At 43.5% G+C, this 22,411-nt stretch overlaps 1 protein-coding gene across 1 annotated transcript in view; it reads right to left on the reverse strand.

Moving 5' to 3' along the window:
- Nucleotides 1-22,411, reverse strand: part of unc5b (unc-5 netrin receptor B) — a gene marked incomplete at both ends in the record, with an annotated part of 125,612 nt that overhangs the window by 72,032 nt on the left and 31,169 nt on the right.

Genomic DNA, 22,411 nt, shown 5'->3' on the forward strand with positions numbered 1-22,411 from the left:
GCGTGCGTGCGTGCGTGCGTGAGTGCGTCTGTGTGAGAGAGAGAGAGTGAGAGGGGGGATATGCCTTTCAGAATTATTTTAAGATTTCAGGTGGAAGAAAGTTAAATTGTCAACAGATTTTCAGCCAGAGGAATCATTGAATGATCAAAATAGGGATTTGTTTGTTTTGGCACATATGAGTTCACATGCTGCTCACGCCCATGAATCTCGGATTTCAGAGATTACACCTTGACGTTATGCACACAATCATTTATAAAGATGTTTCCTTGTAAATGTTGTTGTCAATAATGTTTTTTTGTTATATTGAATATCTGGGAAAGGGTTAGCCTATCATTAAAGGACGAGTTCACCTCTGGGACAACCAGATCTTATTTTATTGTTGTTTGGGAGAAGATCAACACAATCCTGAGTTATTTTTTGTGTTCAATCTGGGTTTTGAGATATTTTAGTATTTCAGCGTGAACGATGATGCTTTTTGCATCATTTGACACATCATGCTGCATCATATGATGCAAAAAGCATCATCATTCACGCTGAAATACTAAAATATCTAAAAACACAGATTGAACACAAAACATTACTCGGGGTTGTGTTGATCTTCTCTCAAACAACAATAAAATAAGATCTGGTTGACCCAGAGGTGAACTGGCCCTTTAAAATAACCAGATGAACTCCAGTGTCCCTTTCTGTGCCTGCGAACAGAACTAGTACACAATGAGATGCGTTGTGAGTTGTAGATTAGCTATTTACGGCAAAGAGATTTGGGGTAGAGGGAAACAATAAGGGGACCAAGTATATAGACCTCTCATCTCAAAGTCTATTCACGATATTCCTGGCCATTCTATGGAGGCTGCCATTTTCCTTTTACAGAGGGCGCTGGAGCATTTTTAAACATCTTTTCACTTCCTCCCAAGTCGAAGAACAAGAGATCCCAAGGAAGTGACAGGGAATTGTCTGTTGCCAGATATTGCCAGAGACAAGCGGCCAGGTCTATGAATAATAAGCCCAATAGAATTAACTAGGTTCAGTTTTACTACTTTACATTTACATTTGAAAATAGCAGATCAGCAAGCTCACAATGTGTCACATTGTGACACATTGTGAGCTTGTATATTTGCTATTTAAAAAATATAGAGGAAAGAAAAAACGAAAATAATTTGAATATTTTTGAAACATTTTAACAACACAAATCTGTGTGGCGGTCCCTGGCACCACATATTTTCAGATGGGGGTCTGCGACTGTGGACAAATCTGTTAATCTGGGGTCCTTGATATGAAAAGATTTGGGAACCACTGGTTTAAAAAATATTAGAAAGTAAGCCCAATAAACAACGACAACAATTGCTTATTATAAGCAGACATGGCAACACCGGTTCATTCAGAGCCAAGAGCCCAGAGCGCCTCTACTGACACTTTAATGCAAGGACACAGGAAACCAAATGATGTTTTTTATTTTCTTTCAGGATATGAACAGGAAGCCGGGGGCGGGGCCAGGAATATCGTGAATAGGGTTTAAGTGGATAAAAAGGGGGCCTGAATAATAGGCTATAATAAGTGGATAAAAAAACAGGGGGCTGAATTGTACTAACTTAATATTACGGGGTGCCTGGAGGGGAAAGGAACTCGCGTGAATAACGTGTTCCTTCCACACGCTACGTCCAGCTGGGGAAACTCCCCCCTGTCAGGTGAAAAGAAGCAACTTGGACTACTCATGTATATAGAAGGAAGCATGAGGTCAGTCCGTTGCTCTCCCCAGGTTGGCAGAGGGAGTGTAGCTTCCAGGATTACATTGGATAATCGACACCGGGTGAAAAAAATGGGTGGGATAAAGATTCAGAGTAATAATTGTACATTGTTGAGCGAGAGAGAGAGAGAGAGAGAGAGAGAGAGAGAGAGAGAGAGAGAGAGAGAGAGAGAGCGAGAGAGAGAGAGGTGAACAGAGTGGGTAAGGTACTAATGAGCAGACATCCATTCAGCACAGAGGTCTTGAGGGGAACGGGGAGACGGATGAGAAGAGAAGCTGATAGAAAAGAACAAGAAGAGGAGAGGTGAGAGGAGGTACAGAACCGCCTGAGCTACAGATCAATCTCCTCTCTCTCTCTCTCTCTCTCTCTCTCTCTCTCTCTCTCTCTCTCTCTCTCTCTCTCTCTCTCTCTCTCTCTCTCTCTCTCTCTCTCTCTCTCTCTCTCTCTCTCTCTCTCTCTCTCTCTCTCTCTCTCTCTCTCTCTCTCTCTCCCTCCAACACATTCCCAGGGTGTCCTGGAAGCTAACCTATGCCTGGGCAGCGGTTAATTAGGGCTAATGCCCATTTTATCCTTTGGTCCATCTTGCGCCTTAAATCCCTCTCTTGACTTCCTCCTGGTTTTACAAGAAGCCGACAGGCAATCTCACCTCTCTGGAAGGATGCAGTATAAGCGGGCCACAGCCAGGCCGCAGCAGATAAACACAGAGAGAATGTGGAACACACACCACAGAGATGATACATGAGCGCAGGCAGCGTAGCTTTACATGTATTATTAGACTGGCTAACTTGTTTTTTTGTTGTTGTTGCTGTTGTTAAATGGTAAATGGTGCATTTATATAGCGCCTTTATCCAAGGCATTTTACAATGATAGTGTATTACATTTACCCGTTCACACACACATTCATACACCGAAGGCGGAGGAAACGGCACCAACCTGCTCATCAGGAGCAACTAGGGGAGTCTTGCTCAAGGACTCTTTGTTCCAATTATAAAAAGAAACAAGCTTTATCAAATATGAGTGACTGACTATCATAAACCACACAGAGCCACCTCGCCGACAATATCGCAAAGACTGTTAGTTTATTTTTGGACCGCAATGCTTATATGAGACGATTTTAAGATGACTCAATGTTATTCTCCATAGAGAATTACTTCATTGGAATCGGGGGATGAGCAAGTCACGTCATAACTTCGTTACTCTATAGCAAAGCCATCTAATAATCTGCCTGGACACCTCCACTGGCCCATTTGCATCTCTCTCCCCGTTGGTGAAAATAAAAAGTGTCTAAGACTAACGGACAGACAGAGGCGGATGACCAGGATGCTATTTAGCTTTATTATTTCCCCCGTGTGGTGATGATGATTCAGCAGGTTTCCGCATCAATCATTTATGAGGCGTTGGTTGTGGCTGATGCCAGGGCTATTATTCCTTTGTTCGCCGAAGGGAATGTGTGTCCTTGACCTCAGGACCATAAAGAAAAGGAATGGAGCTGGACGGACTGGACTGGTTGGTTGTAGCAGGAAAGAGCAGATCATACCAGAGCATAAGATTATAGGGATGGGACAATATCGCCGTTGTCGGGTGGAAACCTTGTATCTCCAAGTTTCAAATGTGTACGTTCTTTCGCAAAGTAAAGCCCTGCTTCATCATACAAGGGCGCCGCACAAAAGTAGCGAAAACAGCAGATCTACAAGCACACAACGCCTCACGGTGCGAGGCGTTGTGTGCTTGTAGATCTGCTGTTTTCGCTAGTTTAAATCATTTTTAAAATAGAAAATGCAAAATGAGCGGTTTTGGACATACAAGGTTTTCATCCGACAACGACGATATGAAAATGTCACGTCACAATTACTGTGACCAAATAAAAGCGATTTACAATATTATCGCTGATAGATCATTTTGTATATGTATGAGGCTCATATGACCATGAAGTTATATTCTGTGAGAAACTGTTTTGACTTACAGGTTACTGCAACTCTGGTTAACATGACTACGAGATCATGTTTGGGTTATAAAGCCTAAGGATTCTGTCTTGTACATTCTGTATGTCACCTGGCTGACTCTGCGCCTCACCTGGTATGACTCTCTCAAATATAACAATTTACGAATAGAGTCCTGGGCTGTCTCTGTGTTTTATTTATGGTTATGGATTAGGATACCATTATCAATTTTTTATCTTATCAATCGCGATAATCAAAATATCCCCAACATCCATTGTTCTGGCGGAACATTTTGGCAAAAAACAGCAGATCTACAAATGGAACGGTTCCGTTTGTTGTACACTCTCAGAGTTACAGAGCTGTTATGGTCATTCAGGGTGGCTGGGAATGAGATAGCGAGGAATGTGCTGCTGTGTCAAAAAGGAGCGAGAGAGAGAGAGAGAGAGAGAGAGAGAGAGAGAGAGAGAGAGAGAGAGAGAGAGAGAGAGAGTGATAGGTGATAGAGGTGGATGGATGGATGGATGCAGTGGTGGAAAAAGTACAAACATTTTGTACTTGAGTAAAATGATTAATCCTGCAATGCAGAAATACTCAGTTACAAGTAATAGTCCAGAATAAAACAAATACTTGAGTAAAAGTACAAAGGTATTGGTATCAAAATGTACTTAAAGTACCAAAAGTAAAAGCACTAAAATGCTTGAAAATAGTAGTTTAACTAGAAACTAAAGTTTTCAAATAATTGTAGTGGAGTAAAAGTACAATATTTGCCTCTGAGATGTAGTGGAGCAGAAGTAAAAGTATTGACAATTGGAAATACTCTGTTAAAGTAGAAGTATCTCTCAAAATTGTAGCCTACTTGAGTACAGCACATAAGTAAATCTACTTAGTTACTTTCCTCCACTGGATGGATGGATGGATGGATGGATGGACGGACGGAGGAGAGTGTCAGCTAGCAGACGCCCAAGGCCGACCCAGACTGATGGTGACACTGAGTGTGTGTGTGTGTGTGTGTGTGTGCGTGCGTGCGTGCGTGCGTGCGTGCGTGCGTGCGTGCGTGCGTGCGTGCGTGCGTGCGTGTGTGTGTGTGTGTGTGTGTGTGTGCGTGCGTGCGTGCGTGCAACACTGAGTGCGCAGTGACACAGTGACAGTAATGATGGGAGACTATTTCCTGATCTCGCCTGGGCTCCTTCATTTGTCCCCATCATCTTGGGTCCGGGCCGGGCTGTCACACAGTGTCACACAGTGTCACAGACCCTGGCCTTGTTAGACCTGCAAATGGAACCAATTTGGCGCGGGGCGGCGCGGGACCATTTTTAACCCCATTGACCCCATTTAGACCCGAGGCCGACTCACGCCTTTCTAGAAAAACCTTCAAATTCTTATTCCAAAAATGTAAAATAAATGATGTTGCTGCGGCAAATACCAACTAGAACTGCACTCTGTTGAGGTGCCAACTTGCGCTTGTGCACAAGTAACGCTCACCACTGGCATCCTGCGCCTGGCCGACCGTTTGCCAACGAACCTGAGCACAACGATGGGGACCGAAAGTCGTGGGGGCGAATATTCGCTCAAGCGGACTTCGCAACGCTCGACACGGACACCTGCTCGGCAGTGTCTCACGTTGCTCAAGTCCGCTAGAGACGGCGCGCCTCCATCACCCCTGCTTGCCCCTCACACCCCCCACCATTGTGCTCAGATTCATTGGCAAAAACGAGACAAAAAAACACAGGCTCCCCAGATGGAATGGAACCCGGGGGGATGTTGGGATTAACATCTACTGGCGGTGTGCCCCGAAAAAATTCTCTTTGACCCCCAAGTATGTTCCTCCTGTCCTGTCCTGTCCTGTCCTGTCCCTTGTTGCAGACCTCCTGGGGGGGGGGGGCAGGCAACACGTTGCCCCCTCGCACACACACACGGACAGCAGCAGGACATTAGAGATCTGTCCTAGATTGTAACGGTCCACACACACACACACACACACACACACACACACACACACACACACACACACACACACACACACACACACACACACACACACACACACACACACACACACACACACACACACACACACACACACACACACACGATGGATGAACCGCAATCTGGTCTCACACCCTCTCTGCAATGACAACCACACCAGAAATGCTCCAAAGAGCTCTTAGTGGACTGGATAATGTGCAAATATTCTGCTACTACCCTGTGCACGTTGGTATGTTTCAAGGCTTGAATGAGCATAATGTGTAATTGCGCGTGCACGAGTGTGCGCGTGTGTATGTGCGGGCGCGTGCCTGCATGTGCCTGTCTTCCTCTGTGCGGGCGGGAGGGAGGGGGGGGAGTGGCGGTCTCTCTCTGGTTAAGAGGTTTGTGTCTCCCATTAGGATGATGAAGAGGCCTTTCATCACTCCACTCCCTCCGGCCAGAGGAGAGGACAGGAGCTTTACCTCCACGAGCCTCTCTCACACACACACACACACACACACACACACACACACACACACACACACACACACACACACACACACACACACACACACACACAGCGCTCTGCGTTCAGACAGCGCACGCACGCACACACGGACACACACACATATGCACACACAATACTGTACATCGTTATTGTCGGGTGGAAACCTTATACAGTATGTCCAAAACCGTTCGTTTTGTATTTATCATTTTAGAAATGATTGAAAATAGTGAATTTACAATTTAGGCATTTAGGCTCTTAATCCAGAGCGACTTACAATAAACAAAGTAATACATCAATACATCAATACTGTGAAAATAGCCGATCTACAAGCACACAATGCCTCACAGTGCAAGGCGTTGTGTGCTTGTAGATCGGTTATGTTCACTAGTTTTGTGTCTTGTATGGTCGAAGCAAGGATTTACTTTATGAGAAAACGTACAAATTTGAAACTTTGGAGATACGAGGTTTCAGCCCGACAGTGACGATATATATATCTATATGTACACAGTCAACCGTGCAAACATGTGCACAGAAGGAAGGCCAGAGTCGGTTTGTTTTGCTATAGCTTTCCATGTTTCCGTTTCCAACGCGGCATCAGATATACAACAATATCCATAACGAGAGAGAGAGAGAGAGAGAGAGAGAGAGAGAGAGAGAGAGAGAGAGAGAGAGAGGTATTCATGGAACCAAATGGACCCATTAAGGAGCCCATCTGGTTCCATTTATATAATCTGTCCGAGTTAAATTAACAATGAGAGCCGAGACAGAACCCTAGTTCTGGTGGAGGAGAGCGGAGAGCGTATGGACAGGGAGAGAGAGAGAGAGAGAGAGAGAGAGCTATGGAGACGAGAGGAGGTGTTGAGAGAGGAAGTCGTATTCGCCACTAAATCTGACTCTCTATTTCTGATCTATTTTTAATCACTGCCACGCGAGGAGAACTAATAGTGGAACGGCCATGCGGCGCTAGGTCCAGATGGGCACAGTCATTTTTCAGTGGAGGAGAGAGAGAGGGGGGGAGAGAGAGAGAGAGAGAGAGAGAGAGAGAGAGAGGAGGAGAGGAGGAGAGGAGGGGAGAATGAAGTGAGAGGACGAGAAAAGAGCGAGTAACAAACTGGAGGAGAAAGAAAAGGCATGGGATGGGACGATATGAAAAATTCATATCACGATTATTGTGACAAAAGAAATCGCGATTTACGATATTATCACGATAATCAAAATCCATTATGCTGGGGTGGAACATTTGGCAAAAATTTGCAGATCTACAAGCTCACAACGTGACGCGTTGTGAGCTTGTAGATCGGCTATTTTTTTGGCAAAGACATTTGATAGAGAGTGAAAAAAAGACTGTATCGAGTATGTATATTATTATAAGTAACTTTTACTAATTACAGAGGGTTTAAGTGGTATTAGATATGCAGCTCGGCAAATAAAAGGTGAATTGTTCCCAGTGCATGACGGAGGACGATATCACGATAAATTAAATGTCTGCGATACGATTATCGTGAGTGTTTTTTTATCATGATAAACGATGATACCGCGTATCGTCCCATCCCTACTAGAGAGACAGAACGAGCAAAGAGATAGAGATAAAGAGAGATAGAGATAAAGAGAGAGAGAGAGACAGTCAGAGCGTGCTGTTTCAGACAGAGCGAAGGATAGATGGTGAGATGGAGAGAGAGAGAGAGAGAGAGAGAGAGAGACGCAGAGAAGCCACAGGAGCCAGGCTGACCTGGATTCAGAGGACCAGTATTGATTACTTAAGGATGAAACGGCGAAAAGAGGCAGCAAGCTGTGCCTGGAAACCAGACAAATGAACTCAAACGCGTTTCACAACAGACAGCACATTACTGTACTCCCACTCACACAGATTATACCTGCAACAGCAGCAGTCCGTTTGGATCTATTATGGCCTAATTTATACCTCACTCCACCACAATAACATCATTTGAAAAGGTAAAAAAAAGAAAAAGGATAAATTAGGCTTTGGAGGAAGGGCAACAGATAAGGGACAACTTCAGATATTTGCATACACGGAATATGGATATGACTTAATTAAAATAAACAGGGGCGGCAGTGGCTCAGGGGTGGAGTGGCCGGTAGAGCGGCCGCCGTATGGGAACTGCAAGTTTCCCAGTTCGATCCCGGGCTCCCTCAGAGTCAGTGTCGAAGAGTCCTTGAGCAAGACTCTGAACCCCTAGTTGCTCCCGGTGAGCAGGTTGGTGCCTTGCATGGTTTCCTCCGCCATTGGTGTATGAATATGTGTGTGTGTGTGTGTGTGTGTGTGTGTGTGTGTGTGTGTGTGTGTGTGTGTGTGTGTTCAGGGACGTGCTGGCCATTGGGAAAAGCGGGACAACTCCCGAACGGCCGGTTCATTCCCGGCAGGTCCAGGCCGGCCATTAGGAAAAAAATAAGAATAAAATGTCGGCCTTCGTTCCATTTTGGGGGCTGGGCGGCCAACCAAGTAAATCGTCACCGTCGGGCAGAAACCTCGTATCTCCAAGTTTCAAATTTATACATTTTTTCGCAAAGCAAGGCACTGCTTCATCATACAAGGCTGTTGCACAAAAGTAGTGAAAACAGCAGATCTACAAGCACACAACGCCTCGCGATGCGAGGCGTTGTGTGCTTGTAGATCGGCTGTTTTCACTAGTTTAAATCATTTTTAAAATGGTTTTGGACATACAATGTTTCCACCCGACAATGACGAAATATAACTCCTGTAATTGGCCCACTGGCTTGTCACTTGTCATGATCTGAAATGGCAAATCTTTGAGTAGCAGCAGCGCTATAGAGAGAAGTCTCTCTCTATAGCGCGCAATGAGGGCCTCTACAACTCCTTTTCCCGGGCTGAATCAGGGGCCCAGCACGTCCGTGTGTGTGTGTGTGTGTGTGTGTGTGTGTGTGTGTGTGTGTGTGTGTGTGTGTGTGTGTGTGTGTGTGTGTGTGTGTGTGTGTGTGTGTGTGAATGGGTGAATGTAATGCATTGTAAAGCGATTTGGATTAAAAAAGAAAAGAAAAATACAGGTATAGCTGAAAGGAATTAGAGTTGAGTTGCCTGCTGACATGAGTTGTGTCGTACTGTATTGACTGTATTTTACAATTGCTACTCAGCCCCTGAAGGCACATTAGTAGGTAGATATTTTTGTCAGGGGCAGGTTTGTTTAGAGGAGGCATTGGTTTATATATTTAGTGTGTTGGAAAATAGTATTTATGGAACAAAACAGGGATTTCTTCAAATCTGTGTTCATTATGCTCTCAAGGGTTTACGGAATGGAACCAAATCACGGGTCCATTTGGTTCCATTCCATACGTACTACTGTACACTCGATCCCCTTTTGGTCCCGGAGCCCCCCCTCAAGAACCCCTGGGGGTCCCTGGACCCCCACAGTGTTTGAGTACACACACACACACACACACACACACACACACACACACACACACACACACACACACACACACACACACACACACACACACACACACACACACACACACACACACACACACACACACACACACACACACACACACACACACACACACACACACACACACACACACACACACAGCATACTGTATGAGAGACTACATGATCTGATTAGATTTGATTCAGGATTTATGGAGCAATTCCTTAGAATATGGATGATATATAAAGCTTTGAACACACACACACACACACACACACACACACACACACACACACACACACACACACACACACACACACACACACACACACACACACACACACACACACACACACACACACACACACACACACACACACACACAGGCAAAAGAGGGACCCTCTCCCATGCATCCGTAGTCTGGATTATTATTATTCTGCTCTGAATAGATTATCTTTCTATAATCGCTTTGGCAAAAATCAAAGCTAAAAGCAACAGTGACAATTCTGACAAAGCCACCCAAAGACGCTCTCTAAAACACAGCAACAGGGGGGCACGGTGGTGCAGTGGTTAGCACTTCACCTCACAGTTAGAAGGTCCTGGGTACGATTCCCGCCGGGGGAAGCTGTGGGTGCTGGGGGGCGTGTTCCTCCACCCGTGTCATCAGCACCCACACCCTAGGTGGGGTTGGCGATAGGGCCTTTCTGTGGTGAGTTTGCATGTTCTCCCCGTGTCTCCTTGGGCATAGGCCCTCACACAAAAACATGCAGTAGTCCTGGTTTCTATACTACCTCCCCCTAGCAAGCTGGGTGCTCCCCAATGTCCCCTGGCGCGGCAGGGGGAGAGCGGAAACCAGGACTACAGGTTAGGTAGTCACCGGGTGAGAAAAAAAAATGGGTTGCAAAAACCGTGGGATAAAAAATATTAAAAGAAATAAAAATAAAACACAGCAACGTGCATGTAGGGCGCAGGTATGGCTGTGCACACATTACACAGGCACGCACGTGGCCATGCACACACATACACACACACTCCTCATCAGCAAACTAAAATCAAGTTTGGAGACTAGTAATTATATGGAAATGAAAGGGAAACTGAATGTATTGATTGCATATATTATAAGCGTAATGAATGCATGAACGTAAAAGTAAATCTGTGTGAGGTAATTAAAATGTATTTTAATTGTTACCGGTAGCATATTATGTTAATCGTTTCCTGCATGTAGATCAGAGATATGCTATAAGACAACAACGCTTCTGAAATCTTCCATTCCCTCTTCATGGGTGAACGGGAGGTTTCTGGGGTTGTTTCACACTAACAGACCATCAAACTCTTATGTGGAGTATGGACACATGATGTCACAGCCATGTCATAGACACACAATGTGGTGTGGTGGAATTATTATTGATCAATCGGTAACTGATAAGATGTGTCAATATTCATGCTGGTGATGGATATGCTTTAATTGACACTTAGACTCTAGAGAAAACAGCAAACTATGTCAAATGTTTTCTTCAACTATATCAAGGGACTTCAACAGAGGGTCCTCAGAGTTACTACAGGGGGTCCTCCAAATCTTCCAATCCTTGTTATATTAACAACCTGAACCCTAGTGTCCATATTCTGAGAACTGATATCCATATTCTGTCCATATTCTGAGAACCAAAAATAGCAGATCTAGATCGGCTATTTTCGGACAAAGAGGTTTGGTGTAGAGGGCAAAAAGAGCACACTAAGTACAGAGTAAAAGGTCAAGTTTATTAGGTAATGACGGCGCAAGTGGTTAAATATCTGAAAACACAAATTGACATGAATCCAAAATACACTGATAATTGTGCTGTCAAACGATAAAACTATATGGAATCTATTAACAGGTTGTGGGGGTCCCTGCTTCATCTCTCTCTCTCAACAAAGGGGTCCTTGGCCTGAAAACATTGAAGACTCCTGAACTATATTATTCTACCACCAGTTCATCTTCACTGGCCGCTTGTACAGTAGCTACCAGAGCGGCTATTTTGGTGGCGTGACGTCGCCGTTATTAACAAGGGCTTTACAGGAGCACACAGGGTGCCATCATGAATAGGTGCCAGGGTCCACACATTCAGTCAGGGTCCACAGTCACATTCCAGAGGTGAGTGCGTTCCTGAATGGCTCCGCGCCGCAGCACAGCCCCTCAGAATGGGAGCGCTTGACCCTCGATGCGGCCCAGGTCAATTGGATCGTTTGTGGAACACAATGGAACGCAGCGAAGATGTTCCGATAGTTCCCACAATTCCCAATCTGTTCGGCATGACCGGCTTCAAGGGCTGCCATCTCTCCACCGCGACAAAAGAACCACCTTTCTGGTGTTTGCGTGCAGTGTGTGCATGTGTGTGCGTGTGCGTGTGCGTGTGCGTGTGCGTGTGTGTGTGTGTGCGTGTGTGTGCGTGTGCGTGTGCGTGCGCCCATGTGCAGTGGAAATGTAAAATGTGTCAATCCTCATCTATGATTGATGACAGCAGAATACTAGATCAAAGAGGTACAGAACCCCGTTGATATATGCCTCAGGCCTAGAATTATTTTATGCTTTAACTAGTGAAAAATAGCACATATACAAGCTGACAGCTGTGAGCTTGTAGATTTGAATATATCTTTTTAAAAGCGAACATTTGTAACTCAAATATTTGCTTCTTGGTGGTCTGTGGAACAACATATTTTGAGATGGGGGTCCACGGCCAAATACATGTCATTTTGGGGGTCCTTGACAAAGGTTTGAGAACCACTGATTTAGAAGCAGGATTTAGAAGACATTAATATCGGGTCACAAATATTCACGATTTTTCAAAAATAGCAGATCTACAAGCTCGCAGTGAGCTTGTATATCTGCTATTTTTCAATAGTCAAAGCATAAAAATAATGGTTAAAGTGGCTCAAATCTAACGTGACACAGATTTGCGTTCAGACTTAAATGTATTAATAATATTGTGTTTTGCCTGTCATCATTATACAGTAGGGGAAAGGTTTGCAAACATTCAAAACATGTTGTGGCCTTGACACCGTTGTACAACAAAACATAAACTAGAATAAATGAATCACGATCAAATCCTGAATAAATTCACGCTCCAGTCATTACCAAGTCAGATTCCTGAAATACTTGAGAATGCAAGGTGAAAAAGACTCACATTTCCCTGGCCAAATGCATATCAATTTGGAAGGTCCTTGACACACAAAAAGAAGTTTGAGAACCACTGGTCAAGGTAGCACCAGAGGAACGGTTCACATATTGAGCTCTGTGCATCAGAACTCAATTAGGGATGGGGCGATACGCGATATTATCGTTCATCGTGATAAAAAAAAACCACAATAATCGTATTGTGGAGTTTTGATTTATTGTGAAATTGTCCTCCGTCATGCACTAGGATCGATTCACCTTTTATTTGCTGAGCTGCATATCCGGTACTATTTAAACCCTCTATTGGTAAAACGTACTTATAATATACGTACTTGATATGGTCTTTTTTTCACACTCACCAAATCTCTTTGCCAAAGAATAGCCGCGTTGCGACACGTTGTGAGCTTGTAGATCGGCAAGATTTTGGCAAATGTTCCGCCCCAGGATAATGGATTTTTAACGTAAATCGCGATTTCTTTTGTCACAATCATCGTGATATGATATTTTCATATCGCCCCATCTCTACTATAGATCAGGGGTCTTCAACAGGGGGTCCTCCAAATCTTTGAGTGATAGAAAACATTTTTTTCTCCTATTTTATATTAACACATATGGTGCCAACCCCGAGTTTCCCGAGTTTGTATTGGTACTAGTGCTGTGCCAACCCCGAGTTTCCCGAGTTTGGGCCGTTTTTGAAAAAAAAAGTTTTTTTTTTTTCAAAAAATTTTTTTTCAAAAAATTTTTTTGGACCTCCAGAAATGTATTAGGCATGATCGCGATCGCGACATTGCATGTTTAACCCCCATACCAACCCATTCTTTCAAACATGGCAGCCATGTTTGTTTACATCTGAAGAAAACATAATGGCCTATAAATCATGAATGCCTGAACGGATTTCCAAGCGGATTTTTTCGTTTGAAAGCTGTGAACAGCCTGCACACACGTGGTGCATCATCTAGGCATGGGCGTGCACCTTTTACACAATTGCGCAATTACATGGAAGTCTATGGTAACCATGGCAACGTGGCCCATTGAAGAGAAAAAATCATGGCTACATAAGTGTTAACCACTTGAACCCTAGTGTCCATATTCTGTGAACTTTAGCCAAAAATAGCCGATCTACAAGCTCGGCTATTTTTGGCAAAGAGCTTTGGTGTAGAGGAGAAAATGAGCAGACCAAGTACATAGTGAAAGGTCAAGTTTATTAAGTATTGACGGTTCAAGTGGTTAAATATTGAATCTATGAAAAGGTTGTGGGGGTCCCTGCTTCATCTCTCTCTCCCAAATAGGGGGTCCTTGGCCTGAAAACGTTGAAGACCCCTGCTATAGATAATATCCCCCTGCAGCACGCTAGCCTCACACGACCTGCCTGAAGACGTGCTCATGTGAATGGAATGACATATTGTGTGTACACGGCTAACACATGGCAGATGTACCGTGTGTCATTTACACAGCGCCCATCCTCAGAGCATCTGTGCCGTCTGTCGCCGCGTCGCCACGGAAAACAAAATAAGACAATCAACAATCACAAGTGAGGGGTTTACTCGTCAACTCACTCATACACAGGCACGATCTGTGAAATGTTCTCCGAGACTGAGCTCACAACAGCAGTCGATACAATAAACAACAAGATTATCAGCCAAGACTTTAAAGGACAACTTTGTTTTTGTTTTTTACAACAAGGGTTCATATTTTACATTGTAATTAGAGAAACGAAAAGATGAGTGCTAAAATGTTTTCATTTGCGGCTTTCTACCGTTTTAGCACGTTTAATGATTTTGATTTCAGCGGGTGGGGCATGCGTACGCGTGGCTAAAATATGTATCTTTTAGACACAATAAGACAGCGATTTATTTATTACTATTTACAGTAACACTACTAGCCCCCTTAAGTCACATCTGCCTGATTGTGGTGTAAAAAGACATATTTAGACACTTGTATGCATGCCACTGAAATCAAAATCATTTAAATCTGTAAAACGATAGAAACATTTTAAAACGATAAAAACACTCATCTTTTATTTTCTTTAATTACAATCTAAAATATGATCACTTGTTGTAAAAAACAAAAGTTGTTCTTTAAGGATCTGGGACCCGTTTCAAGAGCTATAATGAGGGGCCCCCACATTACCACGTTTCAACAAACTAAACTAAATATAGAATGGGAAAAAAATTCCCTTGTCTATGACACTTTCTGTTGATACAGGCTTTGAGGGCTAGAGATATGCTAAACGGTAATCAGTTGGGATGTGTGTGTGTGTGTGTGTGTATAACCGATTACCGTATCTTTAACTACTGTTACTAATGTAACCTTTCACTGTCTATTTCTGTCTGCTTTCGGCAAAGCGACAAATGCACTCTGAAAAGGCCTGTTTCAGTTGAAATGGGTGATACATAGTCAAGGTCTCTGGAGATAATACTGGATTGTAATGAGAAAGAAAAGAAAAAAAAGGAAAACCAGCTGCATACGTGTCTGCCAGGGTCCGCTAGGGTCTGCATGATCGCTACAGCTAGTACACTGACTGCACATGTGCCAGAACAAGCTAAATGGAAAACTCTTGAGTTTGAGTAGAGTGAGGAGAGATCCATCACTATATACTCGCATCTGTATAAGTCATCATTAAAAGACTAGTTTAAATTCTTGGAGAGAAATTTCCCTGACCGACAGACAGACAGACAGACAGACAGACAGACAGACAGACAGACAGACAGACAGACAGACAGACAGACAGACAGACAGACAGACAGACAGACAGACAGACAGACAGACAGACAGACAGACAGACAGACAGACAGACAGACAGACAGACAGACAGACAGACAGACAGAGATGAAAGTGTGTGCAGCAGGCGGAAGGGGAAGTTATCTGCAAAACAGATTTCGTTGTTGTTTGTTGTGCGCGCCTTGGAACAAGTTTGAGTCTGCAGAGTTGAATTTTCTAAGCGATCTAAGACCCATTCTGTGATGTGTAATGTGTTAGAGTTACACAGGACCACAGAGGGGCGGCGGTGGCTCAGGGGCAGAGAGGTAGAGCAGCCGGATGAGTTCGATCCTCCCGGGCTCCCCCAGAGTTAGTGTCGAAGAGTCATTGAGCAAGACTCTGAACCCCTAGTTGCAGGTTGTTGCCTTGCATGGTTTCCTCTGCCATCGGTGTATGAATGTGTGTTTGAATGTAATGCACAATCTATGTAAAGCTCTTAGGATAAAAAGCGCTATACAAATGCACCATTTACCATCTACCTGTGTGAAAATGGGAACCTACTTATGACGTAGCATGAATCTGTACCATTCAATGTAGAGCGTAATTATTCTGCATGGGTACAGTATATTTAAGATGTGGAATAACGCTCAAAGAAGAACTAAATGTATAATTACACAAGACTCACTGAGGTATCTACCTCTGAAATGTTAACTGCGCGCGCGCGCGCGCACACACACACACACACACACACACACACACACACACACACACACACACACACACACACACACACACACACACACACACACACACACACACACACACACACACACACACACACACACACACACACACACACACACACACACACAGAAGTGCTAGTACTCCAAAGCACAAGCTCAATTAATAGACATTACGCCATCTTAATCTTTAAATGTCTATGAATGGAGACAACTGAAAGCAATCAGTCGGAGCAACTATATTAAAACAAAAACAAAGGAAAGAGGGGGTAAGTATGAGGCCACCGTCGAGGAAATCGAGGATAAAAACACGAGGCCACCGGCGATCTGAAGACGAGCGAAGAAAAGATGAAAGAAGGAGAGAAGAGAGAGCGGAGAAAAAGAGAGCGTCTTGCAGACAGCGTTAAGATCCGTCGTGCCGTGTTGTCTTAGAGTCATTAGGTGAGTGTGATGTGGAGGGGGCGTGCGGAGATCAATAGCATCCATTTAACAGCGGAGCATCTCCTCTAATCATCTGGGGGGCACTTCTGAACCTCAGAGCTCGGATCTCTGCCACTCACAGCACTCTCAGAGGAGACCCCAGTAATGAAATGTACACTGCAGGCGAGTCTGTCTTCAGGACCCCGCGCACAGTTAGTACCCTGCGCACACGCACACACGCACGCGCACACACACCGACCCCAAACATCCATCTCCTCCAGCCGCTTATATGAGCAAAAAGCTCCAACTCCCCTCGGCTCTCCTCTCTCTCTCTCTCTCTCTCTCTCTCTCACTCACTCTCTCTTGAATCCAGCCACGCGTGGCTGCTCATATCGGCCACGCGTAGGACGGAATACCTTTTATGTCCGAAGCTACTTACTTTTCAGGAAATCCAATGTAGTTTGTATTATTTAGTCACAAAGTTCTTGTCACTACTTTTCATTGGTAAAATATTCATAAAACCCACAGTCAAAGCAAGCACAGTCAAAGCAATTTCAACCTCACATCCCTATTTTTGGGGAATGATGCCATTACGTGTATATAGGTGAGGTTTTCCGAAAAACCAGGGTTCCCACACATTTTTATACATTTCCAAAACTTCTCCAGAATATTTAACCCGATTTCCAGGACTATATAACAATCATTCAGCGCAATAAGTCTCTTACTTCTATGTGCAATGCCCAAAGACAGTCAGTGCAGCAAAGATAAAACATAGAATGGTATAATTCCATTGCAAATTTCGAGCCAAATTTCAATTCCAAAGGTTTTCCAGTACTGGAAAAAAAGATTTTTCTAATTTCAAAATATTTCCAGGAATTTCACATTAAAAGGAAAAACAAGGACATACAAGGTTTCTGCACGAAAGCGACAATAATGTTTGTCTAATTTCATAACGTGTGGTCCATTACCAATCTAAGGGCTATACAAGAGACACAGAGAGACCAAAAATATCCCCAGCTACTCTCCCAGCCTCCCTCTCTCTGTCTCTCCAACTGTCTGCCGGAGGGTGAACCTCACCACCAGCGCTTCCTTGGCCCCGGCCCCGCTCCCCGGTGCCGCGCCATAATTCATCTTAATTGAGAAAAACAAGCAAGCAAACAAGCGAGGACCGAGAGGACGCCAAGTGCGGGTCCCATATTTCAGGGTCTCGGGGGTTCCAGTGTTGTGTGTTTGTCAGTGAATACGGTGTAAGGGTGCACAGTGGGGTGGCGCTTGTTTAACCACTGAAAACATATATATACTGTAGTTAGTTGACTGTGGGGTGTCTCCCAGGGCTCTGTTCTAGGTCTGCTAATATTTCCCTCTACACCAGTGGTTTTCAACTTTTTACGTTAAGGTCCATTATTTATTCTGCATTTATGCTACAGACCACCATTTGATGACATTTAGGCCCAAAACTCAGACCCAAAACTTTGAATATTTTGTTGTCGTCCGATAGGATTTTGTCCACAATTCCATGCTGTATTAATGTGGTACCATAGGCGATAAACAGGCTAAATGCTGATCAAAATAGCAATTCTTCTACATTCTCTAATTGTGTAGACTTCTTGTAAATTAAGTAATGCAGGTGTTTAACAGTAATTTAACTCTTAGGAGCGTAAATTGAATCTATAAGAGTCCATTTGGTTACCAACTCTCTGTCATTTAGCTGGGGACCACCTGGAACGAGCGATCTGCAAGCCGAGACGTGTTGTGACCTTTATAGATTGGCTGTGTTCGCCGAATATTCATATGGTCACTATAATGTTTAAGAGGTTTAAAGGACTACATGTCTTTCTTTTTTTACCTTACATGATTTGTGTTGGATAAAAAAAATAGATTAAAATCTATTTATTCGAATTTCTGTTGAAGAGAGTTGTGTTGAAAGTATTTTATTCAGTATGTATGGGCTAAAAGGTAAATGCCATTTGGAGAGAAATCTTAAAGTCTGCTTTGCATGCATCCTGTGAACCTGCTTCATTCATGCAGCCACTTCCCTTTAATTTGAGCTGAACTGCCACGCATCACTCACACGTAATCGTTACTTTCTAAGAGTTGCCAATTATCGCCGATTTCTAAATTCCCCACGAGCTAGGGCGTAATCTCAGTCCCACTGCTGAATCCTACTGGATCTCCTGTCACTTTGAGGAGCTTCACTGGTCCACGTAGAACAGTGGTTCACAAACCTTTTAGCTTTTAGTTTATATGAGATACTTTAATGGTTTCCTGTTGAAATAAGCGTAGTCTTTTCTAGGATCTCCTTTTAGTAGACCTTGTACCAGTGAACTGTACCGTCATGAAACTGTACCTTTTTCTTTGCAAACTTCTAATAAAGTCTTCAATGAATCAAATCAATCAAAAGCTCGAGACCCAAAAGAGAAATTAGACGTTTGCCCGGGACCCAAACTAATATGAAGAAGGGGGATATTCACTCAGAAACCCTTAACAATTGCTGTTATGCTCATTCTTGCTAGAACTCTGGGAGCTCTTTAGTTTGCGGAATCGACTGCTGGAACCGAGACTGGTCCCAGAGGTCCCAGGTACAATTCCCTGAGCAAGCACACTTAACCCCTAACTGCTCCCCCCTCCACACTCCTCTGTGGGGCAGCACTTATAGCTGGGTAAAGCTGAAAACGGAAGTTCCCCCTTGGGATGCGATAGGTATAAAAAAAAATGTAATACAGGAAAAAAAAGATGGGGGTTGGTTTAGATCAGTGGTTCTCAGCATTGTATCCATTAGGCCCGCTTTAACCTGTAGGGGTCCATTTGCTTCCACCTAACTGTCAATAAATTAGCTGGGGATCCCCCTCAAGGAACCCCGGACCCCACTTTGAGAGCCACTGATATAGATGACATTGAACAGCTCTGTGTTCTAAACCACAACAATGGCTGCACTTGAAGAGGTTAGAGGTTGATTTAAAAGCCCTTCTCCAGGGAGATGTTTGGGCTCTTCTCTTTACAGTGGCTTCAGCAGGAATTTGATTCACCATCTGTATGGTTAGATGGCACCCTGGGGTGCCATGATGGCAGTCCAGAGGTGCCGCGAGATAATTCGATAATATTTGGAATTTATTTGGACACTTCATAATGATCATTTAGAATCATTTTAAACTTGAAGTACAAAGTTATTTTCAGTCAGTTCTAACCAAAATGGCTAATATATCAATGTTTTCCTCACAACATAATCGCTAAAATATGCTATAAATATAAGGTACTGGGAGTGAAAATTATGAATATCGTCACTGTCAGGCAAAAACCTTGTATGTCCAAGTTTCAAATGTGTTTGTTTTTCGGTCAAATAAAAGCCCTACTTCATCATACAAAAGTGTCACACAGGTAGTGAAAATAGCAGATCTACAAGCACACAACGCGTCGCGATGCGAGGCGTTGTGTGCTTGTAGATCGGCTATTTTCACTATTTTAAATCGTTTTTAAAATAATAACACAAAAAGAGAAGGTTTTGGACATACAAGGGTTCCACCCGGACAACGACAATATATTGTAGGGGTGCCTTGGATGGAAAACATATTCATGTGGTGCCCTGAGACAAAAAGGTTTGGGAAACCCTGGTCTACAACTCCCACAACCAACGGGCGTGCCGATTGAGAGGTTACATTTGTAGGTCATATTGTATGTTTTCCACGTGCAGTTTTTTAGGATTATAATTTTTTGAATGGCAAATTCCACTCAGAAATATTGAAATAACACACATAACGACGCGTGAAACACGTCAAGGTGGTTGAGGACAGTTTGGTTCAGGGTGAAATCCAATTGACCCTCGCGGGTCAGAGTTAAATTAACAGAGGATTTGTTTTAGAGTGGAAGGGTCACGTATGGAGTCCTCTGTACATCTGGTGTGTTTGTACTGTACTGTACAGCACACAGGGGCGTCACAAGGGGTAGGAAAGTGGGACTGAGTTACTAGGGCCCAAGGTGGTGGAGGGGCCTTAATTATTTTATACTTTAGCTATTGAAAAATAGCAGATATACAAGCTCACAGCGCGGCACTTAGTGCCGCGCTGCGAGCTTGTAGATCTGCTATTTTTGAAAAGTCGTGAAAATGTGTGCAAATCTTTGAATATATGTATTTTTTTTTAAGCAAACATTTGTAACTCAAATTTTGCTTCTGGGGGGTCCCTCCCTGGAACTCAATATTTTGAGATGGGGTTCCGTGGCCAAATACATAGCATTTTGGGGGTCCTTCACATGAAAAGGTTTGAGCTCCACTGACATAGAAACATAGGTGTGTTTTTTTTAAACTTTAAAAAAAAATAGCAGATCTACAAGCTTGTGAGCTATGTGAGCTTGTATATCTGCTATTTTTCAATAGTTAAAGCACAGGGGCCCCGCAGTGAATCCTTGTACCCAGGGCCCAGAATTTGGTGCGACACCCCTGACAGTACAGACAGTCAGCGGGTCATTCTAATAACCTACACACATCATAAGCGGTTGGTGGCTTAACCACTTTCCACCTGGCCTCTCTATTTTGGGCTTGGCATTATGAACCTTTTTAAAGAACATTTTCAACAAAGTTATGTTTAAAAAAAAATGAAATGTCTGAATGTATATTTATAAGCTCACAATGCATCACAAATCACGATTGCGACACGCTGTGAGCTTCTAGCTTGCAGCAATTGTTCGCTATTTGTCATATGACGACGTATAAAGGGTTGAATTGGTTAAGCACACGTGAGGAGGTTATTTGTTTGTTGGTTTGTTACACATTATCTTCTCTATCAACATGTTGGATTCATGTTACTTGGTCTGTACAAACAGATGTCTTAGCTATGTTCCCCTCGTGATAGGAATGTTAATGGTTAATGTAAAAAGTAGGTCCATTATTTATTCTGCATTTGAGCCACAGACCACCATTTGATGAGATGTAGGCCCAAGTAACTCCGAAGACCACCTATAGGGGTCCCCTTTTGAAGTCCCCTGATGTAAACAGTTGCCTGTAGTTCTGTTAGTGAGATGCATAGCTTTTAGAGTGACACGTGACTGTGTCACTCGTATTTGCTTCCACTGCACCCATTTTTTTATTTTATTTTTTCCCAGAGCTATACTCTATCATCACTGTCGGGCAGAAACCTCGTATCTCCAAGTTTCAAATTTGTAATTTTTTTCGCAAAGTAAAGCACTGCTTCATCACACAAGGCCATCGCACAAATGTAATGAAAACAGCTGATCTATAAGCACACAACGAGGTGTTGTGTGCTTGTAGATCGGCTGCTTTCACTAGTTTAAATCATTTTAAAAATGAGAAATCCAAAACAAACGGTTTTGGACATACAAGGTTTCCAACAACACCATGTAATCTAGGACAGCAACCAGCAGTTTTAATCAATTTCCTCCCAAACACAGAAGCATCACAGCCGAGCAGCAACCCCCGGAAATCCTTAACAGGACGGTGTGTGTGTGTGTGTGTGTGTGTGTGTGTGTGTGTGTGTGTGTGTGTGTGTGTGTGTGTGTGTGTGTGTGTGTGTGCAATGAATGGACACAGCAATAATAATAACATCAGCAAATCTAATCTGAATTATGGCCTAAAGAGATTAGAGCAAAAATAATCTGAAGAATAAACAAATTGCGGATGGGAGGGGGAGTCAATACTCAACCGGTGATCCAATGCTGGGAGGGGAGGGCTTTGCCTGTGTACGTGGGACATGGGACGGGATGATCCGTGATATTATCGTTTATCGTGATAAAAAAACACTCACGATAATCGTATCGTGGAGATTTAATTCATGGTGATATCGTCCTCCGTCATGCACTGGGATCAATTCACCTTTTATTTGCCGA

Source organism: Nannobrachium achirus (genome assembly GCF_963921795.1).
Source record: "Nannobrachium achirus genome assembly, chromosome: 13".
In the NCBI taxonomy this organism is placed as follows: domain Eukaryota; kingdom Metazoa; phylum Chordata; class Actinopteri; order Myctophiformes; family Myctophidae; genus Nannobrachium; species Nannobrachium achirus.